We start from the raw sequence: 22808 nt of genomic DNA, 5'->3' as shown, positions 1-22808 counted from the left end.
AAGGTGTTCAACGGAGTTGAGGTTGGGGCTCTGTGCAGGCCAGTCAAGTTGTTACACACCGGTCTCGACCAACCATTTCTATATGGACCTCGCTTTGTGCACAGAGGCATTGTCAGGCTGAAACAGGAAAGGGCCTTCCCCAAACTGTTGCCACAAAGTTGAAAGCATAGAATCGTCCAGAATGACATTGTATGCTGTAGCCTTAAGATTTCCCTTCACTGCAACTAAGGTGCCTAGCCCGAACCATGAAAAACAGCCCCAGACCATTATTCCTCCTCCACCAAACCTTACAGTTGACACTACGCATTGGGGCAGGGAGTGTTCTCCTGGCATCCGCCAAACCCAGATTTGTCTGTCGGACTGCTAGATGGTAAAGCGTGATTCATCACTCCAGAGAACACGTTTCCACTGGCGGCGAGCTTTACATAACTCCAGCTGACGCTTGGCATTACGCATGTTGATCTTAGGCTTGTGTGCAGCTGCTCCGCCAATGAAAGCCATTTCATGAAGCTCCCGACAAACAGTTATTGTGCCGACGTTGCTTCCAGAGGCAGTTCGAATCTCGGTAGTGAGTGTTGAAACCGAGGACAAATTACTTTTATGCGCTACGTGCTTCAGCAATCAGCGGCCCCGTTCTGAGAGATTGTGTGGCCTACCACTTTGCAGCTGAGCTGTTGTTGATCCTAGACTTTCCACTTCACAATAACAGCACTTACAGTTGACTCAGGCAGCTCTAGCAGGGCAGACATTTTACGAACTGACGTGTTGGGAAGGTGGCATCCTATGACGGTGCCACATTGAGCTCTTCAATCACTGAGCTCTTCAGTACGGCCATTCTACTGCCAATGTACAGTATGTCTATGGAGATTTCATGGCTGTGTGCTCAAATGTATACACCTGTCAGCAATGGGTGTGGCTGAAATAGCCAAATCAACTAATTTGAAGGGGTATCCACATACTTGTGTATCTATTTCCCACTCTTTGTTTTCTAATTGTTATTGTACAGAGAAACCATGTTAACAGTTATATCAAGGCATTTTAACAGTTATATCAAGGCACAAGGCGAGACCCAGATGCAGACACAGGAGGCAGATGGTTGGAGTCTTACAGTGTTTATTCATCCAAAGGGGTAGGCAAGAGAATGGTCGTAGACAGGCAAAAAGGTCAAAACCAGATCAGAGTCCAATAGGTACCGAAGGGCAGGCAGAATCGAGGTCAGGGCAGGCAGGATGATCAGGCAGGCAGGAAAGTAGTCCAGAGTCAGGCAGGGGTCAGAACCGGGAGGACTATAAAAAGAGAATAAAAAAAAGTGTACGGGAATACACGCTGGTTGACTTGACTAACATACGAGACAAACTGGCACAGAGAGACAGGAAACACAGGAATAAATACACTGGGGAAAATAAGCGACACCTGGAGGGGGTGGAGACAATCACAGGAACAGGTGAAACAGATCAGGGCGTGAGAAGTTATGCACGTTGTCATTACAAAAGTGCCATTATAAGCCCAATTAAACAAATCCCAGGCTGTTGGCAAGCACTGCAGCTCTTCTCCATGTTCTATGTCATGGTCTGACCAAGTGCAATTTGTGAATGAAACTCTCTTCCATTTATGGTGTGTAAGTTCTAGTCTTCAGGCTATGAGGAACTGAACTCAGAGCTTTTGGTTTCCGCTTTAGGAAGTGTTTTAGCTTAGCAAATGTCTCAGATGGTGGTGAAGGACGAGTAGTGTAACTTCTCTTATCAATACAAAATACTGTATACAGTGTGCTGCTCAATGAATTTCAATGGAATATCAACAATAATATATGTATATTTCTTTTTTTTCGGGGGGTTGAAATCTCAGATAAATATTTGGTCTTTAATTACAAGGTTGCCATTCAGTCTGGGATCCATATCACTTGTAGTGAATGCTTTGGATTGTTGCCTGAGACATTGACTAGTACTTATACTGTACTCAAAGTTTAGCAGTCTCTCACAACCCTGAACTTCAATAGACAGATAATGTAAGAATTAGGCTGAGAAAATTGTTTTGATGTTTCGGACACATAAATGCAGTTTCTCTCCATACAACACATGAAATACAGAGGCTAGCTCTGTCTCTATTTTGGGAAAATGTGGAGCTTTTTTGAGGAAGCCAACATTTATTACAGAAGCAGTTTAGTAGATTCTACCGATTGATAGTGAAACTAGTCACAAAGTGAGAAGCTATGCTGTCGATGAAGCATTCTCATTGCAGACCCACATTTGAATTCGACTGAAAGAAGTGCCGAATGTGAAATAACTCATGCTGAGACTGAGGATGTCCTAATATGGGCACCTCACCTTTCGGAGTGGCTTCACAACAGAATACTGGGTCACGGTAAAAGAGGTATTACGATCAGTGGTTGAAGTGTCTGACCTCAGGTGTGGACTGGGCAGCGGAGCCGACGAAAAGAAAAAAAAGGACTGGCGCTGGGGAGGTGTGAATGAGACTGCATGTTTCACACCTCCCAGTGTAAAGGCAAACAATGCTGCTGCTGCCCAGCGAGGAGAAAGGGATTTAGCCAGTGGCAGATTGCTCAATGGGAGCGCAGACCACTGGCGCTGGTGAACAAACAGAGGGCCACATCAAAAGGCAGTGAGCGTGATCAGAGAGAGAGGCAGACAGCCCAGCCTTTTCCTGCCTGAGCGATAAAGCTTTATTTCATGCATAATGTCACTATTGCTGATAAAGAGCTGCATTTAAAACACTACATGGTCATACATTGTGAGATTGATTGTTGGCAAGAAAGTTTTGTTCTTTCATCCTCGGCGAAAGAGGTATTGACCTAACATCAAAGAGTGGACTATCACTTAGCTGGATTCAAACTCCTCACAACTCTTATGTGACTTCTAATTGGTGGGGGTTTTTTTGTGAAGAGAGGGGTTACACTGTATAAAATCTACTTTTACAGTACATTCTGTCATTTATTTTGCCATTGTTAACCACCATTATTATTAACATTTACATTGTTGTACATATAATCACAACTTAATGCATACATATTAACCTTCTGGTCTGAATACCAATGCTTTACATAAAGTTCCCTTGCGTACCTGTTCTCTAACACAGTTCTATCGTTGTCGTAACATGCTGTTACACAGTTATTAAGTGATTCAAATCAAAATGACCATTGAAATGAACAGCAGGATATCTTGCGGTTTGGGGCATTTTACGTTCCTTCTCACCTGCTGCACTCAATTTCCCCACTGTGAGGGAAACCATAGGGGAGTTCTCATAGGCCACCAACCCCAAAAATGTACATGTTGCTTTTGTGTGCATTTCACACTACCTCTGCATTATCACTGAATTGTAAGGGTCATATGAATGTCCTGCTTAATATAATGTTTGTGTCGACATCATAAATCAACTGCATTATACTTTCAAAAAATACTTCAACTTCATCCAGTAAAATGGCTCTTTGGCTAGCTTTGCCACAGCCTATGTCAATAATAGCTATTTTGTCACCATTGCAACCCAAAATTTTTTTTGTTTTCTTAGTAGTAACTAAGTAAATCTAGCCTATGTTGAACTGGCCAGATGGTGAAGGGCAGTTGTTTTTCCCCACGGTGGCTGTTGTACTTGTTTATGACATTCTGAGTATGTTCATGTGCCATGTGCCATAAAAACCTTTTCCTTTAACGTTGTGTTGCCGGGGTGAGTAACAGACATGACCCTGATTTGACCCCTTGTAACTCAAATAGTGACAATGACCCTGCCCTGTATAAGGCCTTGATTTAATGGCTGAAATCAAGATAACATAGACATTATCACATGTATTGAAATTCAGTCCGCTTCCACGACGGCTAAGTTACAGATAATGTAGGAATATACTCTACATGTATTTGTGAATAGCGTGAACACGTGTTTATGCTTCACAGTGTGAAACTGTTGTTATCAAATGTATGGAAATTCAGTCACATACCACTGCAGATCATGGACAGATAATGTAGAGTAATGTATGAGTATAGCAACAGTGTTAACACAAATATGCCTTTCAGTGTGAGAGCTGATCCCCCTCTCCTCCTTTGCTGTCATAATTAGCTAACTGCACTGCACGTGTATGTTAAGCCAACCCATTGAAACAGGTTAGGCAACAATAGAACATGATTCCATTCACAGAGATTGGGAAGGAAATGTGAGAACTGTAAAGCTAGATCTCCTATTAGGCCTTGGTTTGTACCACAAACATGTAGACACAGATAAAATGTTATTGGCAAAATGTACTTATATCTTCACTCTCAGTTGACATAAAGATCCTTCCAGTAAGAGCTCAAATAGGGAGCTCAATGGGGATTTCTCAATCACTAATCGTCAGAATCTCACCTCAGTGAGTCCTAAACTCATCAAATAGACTGTGTGGGTAGACTGTCTTCAGCTGCTATACAGTACAGGTTACAGGAACACCTTAATAAGACCAAGAGCAGCTGCTGGGGGGAAAGAAACCGGTCACCCACGGCAATGCTGCAACACAGCATGCACAAACCATCTTGCGGCATGTGCACTATGGTGTGTGGATAAGTTGTGTACGCAGTATGTCGGTGTAGGTTTGAGTCCTGTGTGTGGCAAGGCATCTGCCTGTGTGGAATGTGAGAATGTGTGTGTGTGTGTGTGTGTGTGTGTGTGTGTGTGTGTGTGTGTGTGTGTGTGTGTGTGTGTGTGTGTGTGTGTGTGTGTGTGTGTGTGTGTGTGTGTGTGTGTGTGTGTGTGTGTGTGTGTGTGTGTGTGTGTGTGTGTGTGTTCAATCGGCTGTAGCCACCTCCGATGATACGGGACTTTGGTGGGAAAGTCAGTCATCCTTTTCCATACTTGGTGTCAGGTTGTCCAGGGTCCCATCGTCAAGTGTGTGGGCATCCCAGTTCATTCATTACCTAGATCCTGTACCTCTAGATGCTATCACCACACCAGCACAGTGTTTCTGAGTGGGAGGAAATGGATGACAGGACATTCCAGTCCCCCTGTGGAGGGAAGGAGTGGGAGGATGGAGTTGACAGCGGTGTCTTTTAATGAGATCTCTGTTTGTTTAACTCTCTCACTTTCTTTCGGATCCAATTGAACTTAAAAGTTAAGCGAGTGAGCGAGGGAGAGCACAATGAAACAAAATGAGGTGTCTAATCTAGACATCTTCTGTGGTTCTGTGGCTTCCTGTACAAAGGCAACATCTATTGTTGGGGAATTTACAGTACCTTAGTGAAAGTTATATAATGGAGATTAAGGAGTGGGTGGGGTGGAATTAAAATAATCCATTTTGTGAGTCATTTTTGCGTCATGTTTGAACAAGCGTGTGTCTGCAATGTAATCTGTAAATGACTGGTATAAAAATCCCTGTAACTGTAGAGAAAGATGTTGTTTAACTCTCGTGATTTAAAATAATGTGCACAGGTGAGGGTATGGTTTGTATGTGTTGTATGTTACTGTGACACTTTTGTAAGTGCATGTGGTCTATCAAGTCTCTCTACACTCTTAGAAAAAAGGGTTCCAAAAGTGTTCTTCGGGTGTCCCAATAGGAGAACACTTTCTGGTTCCAGGTAGACTCCTCTCTGAAAAGAGTTCTCATTGGAACCAAAAAATTATTATTCAAAGGGTTATCCTATGGGGACATCCGAAGAACCCTTTTAGGTTCTAGATAGCACCTTTTTTTCTAAGAGTGTAGAAGGTAGTCACACAGAAAATCCAGGTTCAGTGTAAAGAATGAACGCTGACTGCCTGTAAGAAACAAACAGTCAAATTAACTTCTGCCAAAGTGAGAGATTTATTCAGACTCAGGCATTCTGCTCCAGTCTCTTTCTGATTGACAAAGACTGATTAGTACAGATGGATGGAACGTGACAGCTACTGACACCGACCAGTCACAGGAGTACAAAGCATTCAGGACACAGGCAATAAAAAGTGAAAATACAGGCAATAAAAAGTGGAAAATACGGGCAGCAGGAGCATGGCCTCAACATATTTCAGCCTAGACCAGGGTTTCCCAAACTCAGTCCTCTGGACACCAAGGGGTGCACGTTTTGTTTTTTACACTGGCACTGCACAGCTGATTCAAATAATCAACTAATCATCAAGCTTTGAATCAGCTGTGTAGTGTTGGGGGGGACATGCAAGAAGGCTGAGCTTGGGAAACGCTGAACTATACTGTACCATTGTCAGTCAAACACAGACAAACAGATACACAGAGATACATACACAGACATGCAGGCACACACACAGAGACAGAGATGCGTGCACGCGCGCACACACACACACACACACACACACACACACGTACGTACATGTACATACATGGGAATGACCTCAGTCCCCATAAAACAATACATTGCAAAACTTATCATATCCTCTTTTATATACCAGTGTTCCGTTCCACTGAGAACGGACTTTTGTTCAATTATCTTAAGCGTAATAGATGTGAATATGACATCATTGAATAGACCCCATGGGTTTTGCAGGCCTGCCTGTTAGGGAATTATGAGGATAAATACATTTTTCATGTAGTAGTGCATGGTCTATTGCTTACCCTTTCCCCAAGACTATGATAATGAAGCACTTTCTGTATAGTACACACATAAGCACACACGCACACCACCATTTGCTTCGGTAGGTGAGACTTTGTATATGGACTGTCCCTTTCACTATAATAAGGTTGTGGTAAGTGGATTTGGTAGTACATGATATTTGTGACATTAGGTACTTCCCGGTCACAGCACAGTTCACAGTGTACCGTTTCAGGGTGGGTCTTCAACATCAGCATGACTCTGAGAAAAGAGGAAGTGAGCAGCGTGCAACAACACAAAGCTACTTATTTCTTTCCTTTTTATTCATTTCTTTTATTTCAATTCGGACCCTCATAAAACCCCCGGGCCTGCATTCATAAAGTGTCTCTGTGTGGAAGTGCTGATCTAGGATCAGGTCCCCCTTGTCCATGTGATCGTATTCATTATGATCTAAAAGGAAAAACGGATCTTAGATCAGCAATCAGGTGATGACCACTGTTTAAATATTCCCTAGTGATGTCCCTCAAACCCTGTCTAGACCTGGGGTCAGGTTCCTGACGAGGTGTGAAGTGAAATCACTTCTGATGATGTGTTACTGAGGGGATTTGTGGTACGTATGTGAGAGTGTGTCTGTATTAATGTCTGAGTTCTTTTAGTTGACTTTATTCATAGGTACACTCTCTAGGGCTGGTTTCCTATCATACAGCAGACTATTGACATAATATAAGGGACAGACATGACAACATAAAATCACATATTGACCATAAACAAATCCCTTGTGCTTTTTAATCACCTTTTCATAACTTCCATCCAGGTGTCTTGATTTTCATTATAAATCTGCTGATCCTCGTTGATTGACAGCTGAGTAGAGCAGAGCAGTCTCAACAGTCTTCCTGCAAACACAGAGAAAAATGAACTCATCAAAGGCAATAAAGCAAGAGTGAAAGTATTACCCTCCTTACTTATATGAGTGTGTATGCTAAAGCTGCTCTCAATCTAAGGTTAACCGTTTACCAGAAGAACTGTCTGGGTCTTTCACACTTGGCCCTAGTTTCATATTGATTTATGAATCACTCCTCGGCTGCGTTTAGGATGCGTTTACACGGGCAGCCCATATCTGATATTTTTGACAAATCAAATCAGATATTTTCACATCAGATCTTTTTCAGATCTAAATGGTCAAAAGACCAATTAGTGAAAAAATATCAGACTTGGGCAGCCTGTCTAAACCAACAGTGCTTGACTTGGGCACGAGTTCCAGCACATACATTTTAGGTGCAGGACTACCGGCACCTAAAATGTTCTCTGCTTGACCTCCTGTTCTTCTTATAGAACATTATCAAAAGTATTGTGGAGCTGTTGCACCTAAATATAAACAGTACTGGCTTCCAAAATGAGTACCGACACCTATTTCATTCCAAGTCAAGCACTGTAAACCAATGACTGTATATATGAATGGACAAAGCCATCAACCATGTGACACCATTCATTCCTATGTCACTAGCGCATTGAAGCCAAATTAGGTCGGTTCAGATGGGGTCTCATGAAGACATATCATGCACAGTTTGAGCTACTCCAGGAAGTGACGTTGCAGGCTAGCTCAGTGCTGCCCCTTCTCATTAGGTAACTCAGGTTGAAGGCCAACCGTGGTACTGCAGGCTGCATTAGCAACTTAATTATCCTTATAACTTAATCTGTGGGCGATTTTTTTTAAATAATCGGTTCAAGGACATACATCTGGTGTATAATAAATTATTGGTACTATGATTGTCTTCAAAAAAATGTTTTGCTTACACAAAAATTTACCATGAAGATTGTCATTTTTTCATTCAGTATAATGGGGATCCTGTTTTCTGCTAATAATGCCTACAGTACCGTGGTCATTCTTGAACTTTCATGGCTTCAATGAGAGTGGGCAGATTTTATCCCCTGGTCTAAAAGCAGCCCTCTTAAAGCAGAACTGTGGTTGCATTAACACAGGCAGCCACATTCTGATCTTTTTCCCACTAATTGGTCTTTTGACCAATCACAGGTGCCAGTACTTTTTCAAAAGACCGATGACTGATATAGATCAGTCTAAACCCAGCCTTAGTGACTTAAAGGCCAAAGGGTGTACACACTTTTAGGATGCGTCCCAAATGGCACCCTATGTCCTTTATAGTGCACTACTTTCGATCCCTGCAACAGTTCAAACATATTAGCCTTTGACAGGTCTGCACAGTAAAATGCAAAACGAATAGCCAGAGCAGCTCGTTCTACAGCTCTGGGTGGTCATAAACTCAGAATGTGCTGATGTCCTCCAATGACAAGCGTGTTCTTGCATACATGGGGTCAGGAGAGTTGAGACAAATCAAGGCATTGAGGAGACAAAAAGAAAATACAATGTCACGAGCTTTCTGTTCTTTTAAATTGCTTAATTTACGCTACACCTAATGTTGCCTAGCTGAAGGGAACATCACTTTTGGAATGCCTATGAGGAACATGTCATGTCTTGACAGCGGTGAGACTCACACCGTTGTTGAGGAACATGTCATATCTTGACAATGGTGGTTCACTATTGTTTGTTCGGGTATTGGGAAACACGTTTCTCTAAGAAATAGAACAATGTTCTTGGTTATTGTTTGCCCTCTCAATCATATTTTTCAAGGAATAGGCCAACTCTTTGCAGAATGGAATCCATATCACACATTTTCTGTGGGTGACATCATCAGTCTCAAGGACATCTCTTTATTACCCCATGCTATAAATCTTCTTTTTTTTGTTGGAATTATGACACAATATTCCATGAATGAACTTAAAAAGTACATATGAACATTTAATATCAGGATTCAGTATCCACTTAGTTGTTAGGAACATTTTGCTCATGTTGAGCGCAATATAACAGCACGTCTTTGGTTTCTAGTGGTGGATGTTAATGTGGCTCGATGGTACACACTGTGTCTCCCCAGGGTTACGATATACAGTAGTCAAATCAAGTAGGCTCAACGAACCCTTCACTCACAGCAAGATTCCCCCACAAATCGTATTTTCACTCATATTCATTGACTCCATTATTGTCCTGCATGTAGGGCACTTTACGCCTCCCCTCAGGGGAGTGACTGCTTGGGCAGCTGTCTGATTGTAAAAATATGGCGGCTACACCTCAGTGTGAGTGTATTTCAGGAGGGTGACAAAGTATTGAAAGGAATGTGTGTGAGTAAGGGGAGTGGTCGTCGTTTTAAAACTGGACCAAACTGGTATTGTGCCCTGTCCCCACTCACGTGATGATTGCACCCTATTTCCGTCAGGGTGGTATCTATGAGTGACCTGGCTAAACTAGCACAGAGGTGAAGTCTCCAGTCACATGTAGATGCAGCCACGAAGCATACGTATTAAGCACACAACAGGGAAGCGACTGTGCACCCACATACCCTCGCACACAATGTAGTCTGTAGTGTGTTACTTATCAGCTACACTGTAGATACTGTACGCACACAGACTGCACACAGGAAGTATAAAATGTTAAAGAATAACTACACGGAAACTGCTTAATTAATGTTTAAAGCATCAAAGGAGCTTTCCCGCCAAGGTGACAGAGTGCCTTTCCTTTACTATGCCATGCTTCAGTGGGAACGGGGAATCCGATTTTGACTTGGTGGTGTTGATTCATGCAGGTCACCTGATAACAATGGTGTTAAAAGGCTGCCCTGAGGAGGAAGGCTTTGGCTGCAGCCCACACACTTTTTTTTACGGAGCAGAACAGTGAAGTCAAAGGGGCATTTCTACCTCTTCTAGCAGAACACATACTTATTTTTTACAGCCCACCTATTGGGAAATCTGCTTCTTGCTGTACAGATTCATTCTTCACTGATTCAGATAAGCATGACATGAAGCAGGGCATTGAATCATAAAACCTTCTCACAATTCCAATACTGAGTGACAAATGGCCCTGTATCGGAGAGAAAATACATTTCCTGGTCCCACTCTAGTTGTCTCCTCTCAGAGAGTGGGGCGGCCGGGAGGGGATTCACGGTGATCTGCTTTCAACTAGTTCCCTGAAAGCCATGTCAGCCCCCTCGAGTGATCAGTTACTGAACGCGTCCAACTCCAGCCAGGTGCTTCATATCTCAGCTGTAACATGACACCAACGGAATGTGCAACCGTATCTATGTCCCCGCCCGTCCAGCAGCGCCACACCATCCATCCGTGATCTGGTGCCCGTCAGTCATCGACAACAAGCTCTTTACTCATAAGAGGAGATTAACACCCTGGGGAGGGAGCCCTTCAACTCCCCTCCTCCCTCCCCCTACAGCGGAAATTATCTTCAGGTTATGACTTGGTTGATGACAGCTTAGAGGACCTCACTGACTGAGTAACCGCTTTGGTCAACCTGTTAAACCACTATAAAGCAGTTAACATGGAACGACTAAATCAGTGCACAGCACACAGGAAGACACTACATTTTATGTTCACATTTTAGTAATTTAGTAGACACTATTATCCAGTGCAATTTACAGTTAGTGCATTCATCTAACAATAGCTAGGTGGGACAACCACATATTTAAGTTATAGTAAGCACATTTTTACTTAAAAAAGTAGCAATCAGCAAAGTCAGTTCTAGTAGGGGGTAAAAAAAAAGTGTGCGTGTTAGATTACAGGAGAAGGGGGTGCGGATGCTGCGGGATTATTTAAGATACTATTTGAAGAGTTAAGGTTTCAGACGTTTTAGGAAAATGGGCAGGGACTCTGCTGTCCTAGCTTCAGGGGGAAGCTGGTTCCACCATTGGGGTGCCAGGACAGAGAAAAGCTTCGACTTGGCTGAGCGGGAGCTGCCCTCCGGTAGGGGTGGGATGGACAAGAAACCAAAGGTGGCAGAAAGGAGTACTCAGGTTGGGGTTTAGGGTTTGAGCATAGCCTGAAGGTAGGGAGGGGCAGTTCCTCTTGCTGCTCCGTAGGCAAGTACCATTGTCTTGTAATGGACGCGAGCTTCATCTAGAAGCCAGTGGAGGAGCGGGGTGCCATGGGAGAATTTAGGAAGGTTGAACACCAGGCGGGCTGTGGCGCTCAGGATAAGTTGCAGGGATTAGATGGCACAAGCAGGGAGCCCAGCCAACAGCGAGTTGAAGTAATCCAGATGGGAGACAACAACTACCTGGATTAGGGCCTGCACCGCTTCCTGTGCAATGTTGAGGCTTTACGGATGTTGTAGAGCACGAACCTGCGGGAGCGAGTCACTGCTTTGATGTTTGTAGGGAACAACGGTGTTATCCAGGGTAACGCAAGGTTCTTTGCACTCTGGGAGTGGGACACTGGAGTTGTCAACCATGATTGAGAGGTCTTGGAGCGGGCAGTCCTTCCCTGGGAGGAAGAGCAGTTCTGACTTGAGGTGGTGGGCCGACATTCAAGCTGAGATATCTGACAGGCACGCAGGGATGCGTGTCACCACCTGGGTGTTAGAAGGGGGGGAAGGAGAAAAGTAGTTGTGTGTCATCTGCATAGCAATGATAGGAGAGATCATGTGAGGATAAGATGGAGCCGAGTGACAGTATAGAGAGAAGAGGGCCTAGAACCGAGCCCTCTGGAAAACCAGTTGTGAGAGTACGTGGTGCAGACACAGAAAGAAAATGGTGTAAAGAAATGAATCGAAGGCAGGCATCGGAAGGTTGATGTCACCCAGTACAATGTGCGGTGAGCCATCGTCAGTAAATGTGCTTATGAAGGTGTCAAGCGCATTGAGGAACTCTCTAAGGGCATCTGGTAGGCGATAGATGACAATGCTGAGCTTGAGTGGACAAGTGACAGCATGGAATTGAAATGAGGAAATGGACAGGTGAATGAGGGAGAAAAGAGAAAATCCCCTTTAGGAGAAATGAGTAGCCCTGTGCCACCACGCGACATCCTAATGCTCTCAGACTATGAGAGGACAACTAGTCAGATGAAGAGATAGCCGCTGGAGTAGCAGTGTTATCTGGGGTGATCCATGTCTCCGTCAGGGCCAAAAAGTCTAGACTGAAGGACAGCATAGGCTGAGATGAAGTCGACCTTCTTGACTGCAGAGCGGCAGTTCCAAACGCTGCAGGAGACCAGGAATTCCACGTTGTGCGTGGAGGGTACATTAAATTAGAAGGGTTGCAGCCAAGGGGTGGGGAACGTCTGTAAAGCCTACAGGGAGAGGAGTGAACAGGTTTAGAAAACACACATACACTACATGACCAAAGGTCGAACATCTCAATCCAAAATCATGGGCATTAATATGGAGTTGGTCCCCCCTTTGCTGCTATAACAGCCTCCACTCTTCTGGGAAGGCTTTCCACTAGATGTTGTTGGAACATTGCTGCGGGGACTTGCTTCCAGGCTCTGTGCAGGCCAGTCAAGTTCTTCCACACCGAGCTCAACAAACCATTTCTGTATGGACCACGTTTTGTGTCATGCTGGAAAGGGCCGTTCCAAAACTGTTGCCACAAAGTTGGAATCACAGAATCATGTAGAATGTCATTGTATGCTGTAGCGTTAAGATTTCCCTTCAATGGAACTAAGGGGCCTAGCCTGAACCATGAAAAACAACCCCAGACTTTACAGTTGGCACTATGCATTGGGGCAGTTAGCGTTCTCCTGGAATCCCCCAAACCCAGATTCGTCCCTTGGACTGCCAGATGGTGAAGCGTGATTCATCACTCCAGAGAACGCATTTCCACTGCTCCAGTCCAATGGTGGCGAGCTTTACACCACTCCAGCTGACGCTTGGCATTGCGTATTTGACGATCTTAGGTTTGTGTGCAGCTGCTCGGCCACGGAAATCCATTTCATGAAGCTCCTGACAAACAGTTGTGCTGACGTTGCTTCCAGAGGCAGATTGGAACTTGGTAGTGAGTGTTGCAACCGAGGACATACGATTTTCAGCACTTGGTTGTCCCGCTCTGTGAGTTTGTATGGCCTACCACTTCACAGCTGAGCTTCTAGACGTTTCCACTTCACAATAACAGCGCTTACAGTTGACCAGGGTAGCTCTAGCAGGGCAGAAATTTGACAAACTGGCTTGTTGGAAAGGTGACATTTAACCTATGACAGGGCCACGTTGAAAGTCACTGAGCCTTTCAGTATGGGCTAGTCTACTGCCAATGTTTGTCTATGGAGATTGCATGGCTGTGTGGTCGAATTTATACACCTGTCAGCAACGGGTGCAGCTGAAATAGCCGAATCCACTAATTTGAAGGGGTGTCCACGTACTTCTGTCTATATAGTGCAGTTGACAATGCTACAAAAGAGCAAAATGAGACCATCAGAAAATAACCAGCTATAATACTCAAGTGAGAGGGTGGTGTGGCACCTTCCTCTCTTTCCTTCCTCGAATATCTCGACTGAACGGTCTTAGTTTTGCAGACGAGACCACCAATGACAGGGGAGACTGAAGTACTAACACTAATTGCTAATTGCCTAGCAGAGGTGAAGAGCACACCTCCCTGTACTAATTGCTGATTGCCTAGGAGAGGAGAAACCACATCACCTCCAATACAGCCACGGATTACCAAAACTAGACCACATACGAGCAATAATATCAGTCAACTTGAGCAAAAGATTGAACAGAATATCCATGTTTTTTATGGATGTGATCTGACGTCATATTGACCCCCTGTCCCCCCGGATACCCCAGGAGACCCCGGAGGCAGCAGGGGAACCTCATCACTTAATGGGCTGTGTGATGTGGCTTTTCCTCTGGAGAGTTGAGGGCCAGGTCTTCCTGAAGAGCTCAGGCCTCATTAGTAGTCTCTATTCTAGGGATTACCCACTGACATGCTGGCCAACAGCTGCTCCAGTACAGCCTGGGGAGGGAGAGAGAGAGGGCCAGGATAGAGAGCTGGAAGGGGTGAAGGGAGTCGCAAGACCCCCTTATGTGGATTTCCTAAAACCATAAGACAACCAGCCAGGACTGTTTCCCTGCATTTGCTGCCAATAATACCGGGAATAAATTGGTCCAATGTGTTCAGGCCACTCTGTGTAATGAGTCAGCGTGGCTAATGTTGTCCCTCACAGCTGCTTGCCTCGTAAAAGCATGAGTCCTTCTTCTGATGCCAAAGCCCACACAGCTACAGCAGAGACAGAGGTAGCACGGTAGTCTCTTAGCATGTGATTTACATGATTACGTTGCACAAATGGGCGTATATCTGCATGTGGCTTTGTTTACGCTGGGCAACCCAACTGTGTTCAGTCAGTGTTGTATCTTAAACTATAGCTAGCGGAAAGAGAGTTACAACCTGTCTATGATTGGATACATGTATGCAGCTTTTCTTCTTTCACAACCAGTTGCCCTAGAAGACTATAACAAGACACTGAGGTTGCATTTACACAGGCAGCCCAAATCTGATCTTTTGCCCAATTATCAGCAAAATATCTGATTAGTCAAAAGACCAATTAGTGGCATAAGATCAGAATTTAGCTGCCTGTGTAAACGCAGCCTAAGACAATGAAATACAGCAGTCACCAATGGGTGGTAAACTAAAGCTCCACAACAATTAACATCCAAGGAAAACTATATCCATGTTATATTCCTAATTTGTGATGGTCTAAACACCAACAGAACTAGATAAGAACCTCACTAACAGCTGATGGGGGAGCCATATCAAATTAGAGCATTATCAACTTTCAGGGCCTGAGTCGTTTTCATCAATGTCTTTTACATGAGGAGCCAGCGAGGACATCCCAGGCAGCTGCTGTGGCCATCCTATAGAAGACAGAGTTTAAGGTTGTCTCTCTACAGCTGAGGGCGATAAATTCAGGACGTAAAACATGAAGGACAGACAGCCACCCTACTCAACAGCTGCAGATCTAGAATGAATGGAGAAGGGTTTTTCTTCTAAAGAGATACAAAGATACAGAGAAGAGGAAGAAAGGAGCATTTAGTGTATAGAAACGTTCTGATGCTCAATCAGGCTCGTTGTTGGTGCACAATGTATGTCTGTGTATGTTCCATTGACACATTTACGTACCATGATTCTACGGTTAATACGATTTCCAAAGTATATTTTAGGGCTTACCTCTTCTCCTCTATTGGGTCGTGAAAATGAAATAATGGTAGACAAGACGGAATATTCTAGGGTCCGGTAACTCTTTACTGTTATGTGGATTATTCATGCCATTTTATAAGTCTATGGCGCTGAAGATGTCACAGAGAATCAACGACAAGAGGTATATATATTAGAATCTGATAGACACTACACATGTGAAGTGTCTATTTCATTCGAGTCATATAGAGAGCTAATAATACTGTAATACAGAGTTCACGGTGTACCCATAGAGTAGATTACATCACAACCCTTATCGTCTATACAAGACCAAATTGTTCTGCAGTTCGGCCCAAAGGCTATATTCTATATTCTCTGCATCTCTCTGTGATTAGGCTATGCTTCTTTCATCCACTTCCAGTCTTTAAGCATGTGTCCCCACGCAAATTAAATAAATGGACAGCCAGCCTTACATTAGCATTCTACAAGAGACCGCTTCCTTCCTGACAAATGAATAACCCTATTGTCATTCTGGAGGAATCCGGGTCTTTCCGTTTCTCTCCTCCTAATGTGTACTTCCTCTGGAATGAGAGATTGTTAGTCAGAAGCACAACTGTCACTGAGGCACAAGGGATGACATAATTCCCGGCACTGCACTGATATCATCCACTTAAACTCACTGACATACTGTATGCTGCGTCCACTTCATGGAAAACTTCAATGAAACATCTCGGTTTCCTTTTTAACAGCATAGGCTAGGAAAATACCCCTCAGGTGGTCCACGTTCCAAACCACAAGCATTTCCAAGAATGCTTTTATGGAAAATGTAGGGAATATTTCTGTGAGAAACTGCATTTAAGCCTGGCACGATTAAGCGTATAATCACGTAACGAAAGGTTATGGATGAAGACCGTCATGAAAATACCGTAACTGTCACAGCAAACATCTAAATAAATATATGTATACAGTACCAGTTCAAAGTTCAGCTACTCATTTCTTTATTTGTACAAATTTCTACATTGTAGAATAATAGTGAAGACATCAAGACTATGAAATTCCACAAATTAACTTTTAACAAGGCACACCTGTTAATTGAAATGCATTCCAGGTGACTACCTCATGAAGCTGGTTGAGAGAATGCCAACAGTGTGCAAAGCTGTCATAAAGACAAAGGGTGGCTACTTTGAAGAATTGAAAATATAAAATATATTTTGATTAGTTTTACAATTTTTTGGTTATTACATGATTCCATATGTGTTATTTCATAGTTTTGATGTCTTCACTTTTATTCTACAATGTAGAAAATAGGATACACATATATATATATATATATATATATATATATATACAGTTCAAGTCAGAAGTTTACATACACCATAGGCAAATACATATAAATATTGGATCTTCACAATTCCTGACATTTAATCCTAGGAACAATTCAGTCTTAGGTCAGTTAGGATCACCACTTTATTTTAAGAATGTGAAATGTCAGAATAATAGTAGAGAGGATTTATTTTATTTTTTATTTTACCTTTATTTATTAACTAGGCAAGTCAGAATGATTTATTTCAGCTTTTATTTCTTTCATCACATTCCCAGTGTGTCAAAAGTTTACATACACTCAATTAGTATTTCATTGGCATTGCCTTTAAATGATTTAACTTGGGTCAAAAGTTTCGGGTTGCCTTCCACAAGCTTCCCACAATAAGTTGGGTGAATTTTGGCCCATTCCTCCTGACAGAGCTGGTGTAACTGAGTCAGGTTGTAGGCCTCCTTGCTCGCAAACACTTTTTCAGTTCTGCCCACAATTTTTCTATTGGATTGAGGTCAGGGCTTCGTGATGGCTACTCCAATACCTTGAATTTGTTGTCCTTAAGCCATTTTGCCACAACTTTGGAAGTATGCTTGGGGTTATTGTCCATTTGGAAGACCCATTTGCGACCAAGCTTTAACTTCCTGACTGATGTCTTCAGATGTTGCTTCAATATATTCACATCATTTCTCTCCTCATGATGCCATCTATTTTGTGAAGTGCACCAGTCCCTCCTGCAGCAAAGCACCCCCACAACATGATGCTGCCACCCTATGCTTCACTGTTGGTATGGTGTTATTCAGCTTGCAAGCCTCCCCCTTTTTCCTCCAAACATAACGATGGTCATTATGACCAAATTTTTTTATTTTTGTTTCATCAGACCAGAGGACATTTCTCCAAAAAGTACTTTGTCCCCATGTGCAGTTGCAAACCGTAGTCTAGCTTTTTTATGGCGGTTTTGGAGCCGTGGCTTCTTCCTTGCTGAGCGGCCTTTCAGGTTATGTCGATATAGGACTCATTTTACTGTGGATATAGATACTTTTGTACCTGTTTCCTCCAGCATCTTCACAAGGTCCTTTGCTGTTGTTCTGGGATTGATTGGTGCTTTTCGCACCAAAGTACGTTAATCTCTAGGACACAGAACGCGTCTCCTTCCTGAGCGATATGACGACTGCGTGGTCCCATGGTGTTTATACTTGCGTACTATTGTTTGTACAGATGAACGTGGTACCTTCAGGCGTTTGGAAATTGCTCCCAAGGATGAACCAGACTTGTGAAGGTCTACAATTTTTTTAATGAGTTCTTGGTTGATTTCTTTTGATTTTCCCATAATGTCAAGAAAAGAGGCACTGAGTTTGAAGATAGGACTTGAAATACATGCACATGTGTACCTCCAATTGACTCAAATAAAGTCAATTAGCCTATAAGAAGCTTCTAAACCATGACATCATTTTCTGGAATTTTCTAAGCTGTTTAAAGGCACAGTCAAAATAGTGTATGTAAAATTCTTACCTGCTGGAATTGTGATACAGTGAATTATAACACAACACTGCTTCCGTGGCCTCCAACTGCTCTTAAACGCTAGTAAAACCAAATGCATGCTTTTCAACCGTTCGCTGCCTGCACCCGCACGCCTGACCAGCATCACCACCCTGGATGGTTCCGACCTTGAATATGTGGACATCTATAAGTACCTAGGTGTCTGGCTAGACTGTAAACTCTCCTTCCAGACTCATATCAAACATCTCCAATCGAAAATCAAATCAAGAGTCGGCTTTCTATTCCGCAACAAAGCCTCCTTCACTCACGCCGCCAAACTTACCCTAGTAAAACTGACTATCCTACCGATCCTCGACTTCGGCGATGTCATCTACAAAATAGCTTCCAATACTCTACTCAGCAAACTGGATGCAGTTTATCACAGTGCCATCCGTTTTGTCACTAAAGCACCTTATACCACCCACCACTGCGACTTGTATGCTCTAGTCGGCTGGCCCTCGCTACATATTCGTCGCCAGACCCACTGGCTCCAGGTCATCTACAAGTCCATGCTAGGTAAAGCTCCGCCTTATCTCAGTTCACTGGTCACGATGGCAACACCCATCCGTAGCACGCGCTCCAGCAGGTGTATCTCACTGATCATCCCTAAAGCCAACACCTCATTTGGCCGCCTTTCGTTCCAGTTCTCTGCTGCCTGTGACTGGAACGAATTGCAAAATCGCTGAAGTTGGAGACTTTTATCTCCCTCACCAACTTCAAACATCTGCTATCTGAGCAGCTAACCGATCGCTGCAGCTGTACATAGTCTATCGGTAAATAGCCCACCCATTTTTACCTACCTCATCCCCATACTGTTTTTATTTATTTACTTTTCTGCTCTTTTGCACACCAATATCTCTACCTGTACATGACCATCTGATCATTTATCACTCCAATGTTAATCTGCAAAATTGTAATCATTCGCCTACCTCCTAATGCCTTTTGCATACAATGTATATAGACTCTCTTTTTTTTCTACTGTGTTATTGACTTGTTAATTGTTTACTCCATGTGTTGTCTGTTCACACTGCTATGCTTTATCTTGGCCAGGTCGCAGTTGCAAATGAGAACTTGTTCTCAACTAGCCTACCTGGTTAAATAAAGGTGAAATACATTTTTTTTTTAAAGATAACCTGTAAACAATTGTTGGAATCATTACTTGTGTCATGCACAAAGTAGATGTCCTAACCGACTTGCCAAAACTATAGTTTGTAAACAAGAAATTTGTGGAGTGGTTGAAAAATGAGTTTTAATGACTCCAACCTAAGTGTATGTAAACTTCCGACACACCTACTCATTAAAGGGATTTTCTTTATTTTTACTATTTATATATACAGTGCATTCGGAAAGTATTCAGACCTCTTGACCTTTTCCAAATTTTGTTACGTTACATCCTTATTATAAAATGGATTAAATAACACATTTTCCTCATCAATCTACACACAATACACCATAATGACTGTGGCGAAAACAGGCTTTTAGAAATCTTTGTAAATTTAAAACAAAAATTAGAAATGCCCTATTTACATAAGTATTCAGACCCTTTGCTACGAGACTCGAAATTGAACTTAGGTGCATCCTGTTTCCATTGATCATCCGTGAGATGTTTCTAAAACTTGATTGGAGTCCACCTGTGGTAAATTCAATTTATTGGACATGATTTGGAAAGGCACAAACCTGCCTATATAAGGTCCCACAGATGAGAATTGAAGGTCCCCAAGAACCCAGTGGCCTCCATCATTCTTAAATGGAAGAAGTTCGGAACCACCAAGACTCTTCCTAGAGCTGGTTGCCCAACAAAACTGAGCAATCGGGGGAGAAGGGCCTTGGTCAGGGAGGTGACCAAGAACCCGATGATCACTCTGACAGAGCTCTAGAGTTCCTCTGTGGAGATGGGAGAACCGTCCAAAAGGACAACCATCTCTGCAGCACTCCACGAATCAGGCCTTTATGGTAGAGTGGCTAGATGGAAGCCACTCCACAGTAAAAGGCACATGACAGCCTGCTTGGAGTTTGCCAAAAGACACATAAAGACTCTCAGGCCATGAGAAACAAGACTCTCTGGTCTGTGAAACCAAGATTGAACTCTTTGGCCTGAATGCCAAGTGTCACATCTGGAGGAAACCTGGCACCATCCATACGGTGAAGCATGGTGGTGGCAACATCATGCTGTGGGGATGTTTTCCAGCGGCAGGGACTGGGAGACAAGTCGGGATTGAGGCAAAGATGAGCGGAGCAAAGTACAGAGAGATCCTTGATGAAAACCTGCTCCAGAGCGCTCGGGACCTCAGACTGTGGTGAAGGTTCACCTTCCAACAGGACAACGACCTAAGCACACAGCCAAGACAACACAGGAGTGGCTTCGGGACAAGTCTCTGAATGTCCTTGAGTAACCCAGCCTGAGCCTGGACTAGAATCCGATTGAACATCTCCGAAGAGACCTGAAAATATCTGTGCAGCGACGCTCCCCATCCAACCTGACAGAGCTTCTGAAGAGAAGAATGGGAGAAACTCCCCAAATACAGGTGTGAGAAGCTTGTAGCGTCATAACCACGAAGACTTGAGGCTGTAACCGCTGCCAAAGGTGCTTTAACAAAGAATTGAGTAAAGAGTCTGAATACACTTCTTATGACTGGCAGCATGGTGCAAGCAGCGGTGTTAGAACTCTGAGATTAGGCTGAAAATATGTTAGCATTGTCAGAAATGCTACAAAAAGGTAGCACATAGTTGGTTCTGGGGCGGCAGGTAGCCTGGCAGGTGGGCGCGTTGGGCCAGAAACCGAAAGGTTGCTGGATCGAATCCCCGAGCTGAGAAGGTAAAAAAACTGTTGTTCTGCCCCTGAGCAAGGCAGTTAACCCACTGTTCCACAGGCGCTGATGACGTAGATGTCAATTAAGGCAACCCACCACACCTCTTTGATTCAGAGAGGTTTGGTTAAATGCGGAAGATGCATTCAATTGTACATCTGACTAGGTATCCCCATTACCCTTTCTAAAGCGATAAATGTAATAAACACTATTGCCCCTAGAAGCGTATGCAGTTCAAAAGGTTGCAAGTCTAATGGTCACTTTATAGACTCTTTACTCTCGTTCTTATCCAACCCTAGATATTGAGCTAGTTCTGGGTCCAAAAATTTGAAAAATGTGGTTCTCGGTAACAGACAGATGGCTCATGACGAGAGATTGGTGTCACATTGGCTTAGATATGATGGTAGGGAGATTTGAATTGAACACTGAGCTTCAACCAATACTGCGCTATAAAAAAATACAAAAAAATGGGTAACGAACAGCTGACTGAAGACAGGACGGCCGGGCATCTGTGCAGTTGAGTACATTTCTGTGGTAACATGGACTCTGAACAACAAGATTAAACTTTGTTGCACCTTGCTGAAACAAGCAACACCCCCCCCAATGCAGCAGCAGCACACATAGAAATAGATTGAATAGAATGGGCTTGGAACCTCTAACCCTGGCAATTTGACTGGTAAACTCATGGGTACACTTGCAATGGCTGCCTGGTATAGTGATGCAATCATTTTCATGGTAATGTAGACTGTTCATTCAAATGATGTTAACTGATGTGGCTCATGTGGCAATGGAATGTCATTTTTGTAACGTCAGTTGAGTTGAATCAACAAAGTACAGTACATATTGAAGGCTACACTTCCTGCTTTTACTTCCTGCTTTGCTCACATGTTTTCACAGGCAATGCCCACCAGTCCACCCATTATGCCATCATTTACTTGAATGGGGATACTTGTTCTATTCATTCTATTCCTAGGGCAACGTCAATCTTTGCTTTTCGAATGGTTATTATGGAGGCCGCGGTCATACGCCTGACCATTTACCGTCATCGAAAATTCCATGACCGTCACAGCCTTACTTGCATTGTCTTTGAAGTTGATTAGATATGCATAGCTGTTCCAGACAGCTGTGACATTTCCCACCGTTCATTTGTTATGATTAACGGGCGGTCGGTTCAATGATCCTTCTGCTGTTGTAGATAATCGAGATGTTTTTCTGATGCTATCATCTTTACTCCTCTTGTGATTCCAAAACAGATTCTCAGGCCATGCTACTCTGGTACATCATGATAAATGTTGCATGATATAAATGATATCGTCTCAGGGTAGGAGCTGATATTCGGTGTGCTGGCCAGGGAATGACAAGTCAGTGAAATAGAAGTGGCTTAGCATAATACAAGTTTGATTGATCTAATGTGAGTCGTCTGCTACTTGGATTTGCATTTGAACCTTCAGGTTGCCTAACTAATAAACCATTCAAAAATGTACCACAGATCATATAAATTATTGAAATGGTCCAGACAGGCCTATCGGCATCAAATGTCTATGATGATTAATTCAAATATCCTACACTTTAAACTTGGGATCAATATAGCTCTCTAACCCCAACTGAGGCTGGTGCCCAAAATGTATCACGCATGTTGAGTGAGGACTAACGCATTCATTTC

The 22808-nt window shown here is 43.3% G+C and overlaps 1 long non-coding RNA gene across 1 annotated transcript in view; it reads right to left on the bottom strand.

Moving 5' to 3' along the window:
* Positions 1 to 1227: 1227 nt before the first annotated feature.
* Positions 1228 to 22808, bottom strand: part of LOC112227946 — a 49502-nt gene continuing 27921 nt past the window's right edge. The window contains exons 2-3 of the long non-coding RNA XR_002949945.2: positions 7303 to 7402; positions 1228 to 1286 (exon numbers count right to left, since the gene is read on the bottom strand). This is a non-coding gene — a long non-coding RNA (uncharacterized LOC112227946). The remainder of the gene's footprint in view (positions 1287 to 7302; positions 7403 to 22808) is intronic.

This window comes from Oncorhynchus tshawytscha, linkage group LG29, assembly GCF_018296145.1.
Source record: "Oncorhynchus tshawytscha isolate Ot180627B linkage group LG29, Otsh_v2.0, whole genome shotgun sequence".
NCBI classification, from domain to species: Eukaryota; Metazoa; Chordata; class Actinopteri; order Salmoniformes; family Salmonidae; genus Oncorhynchus; species Oncorhynchus tshawytscha.
This window is presented reverse-complemented; position numbering and strand designations above follow the sequence as displayed.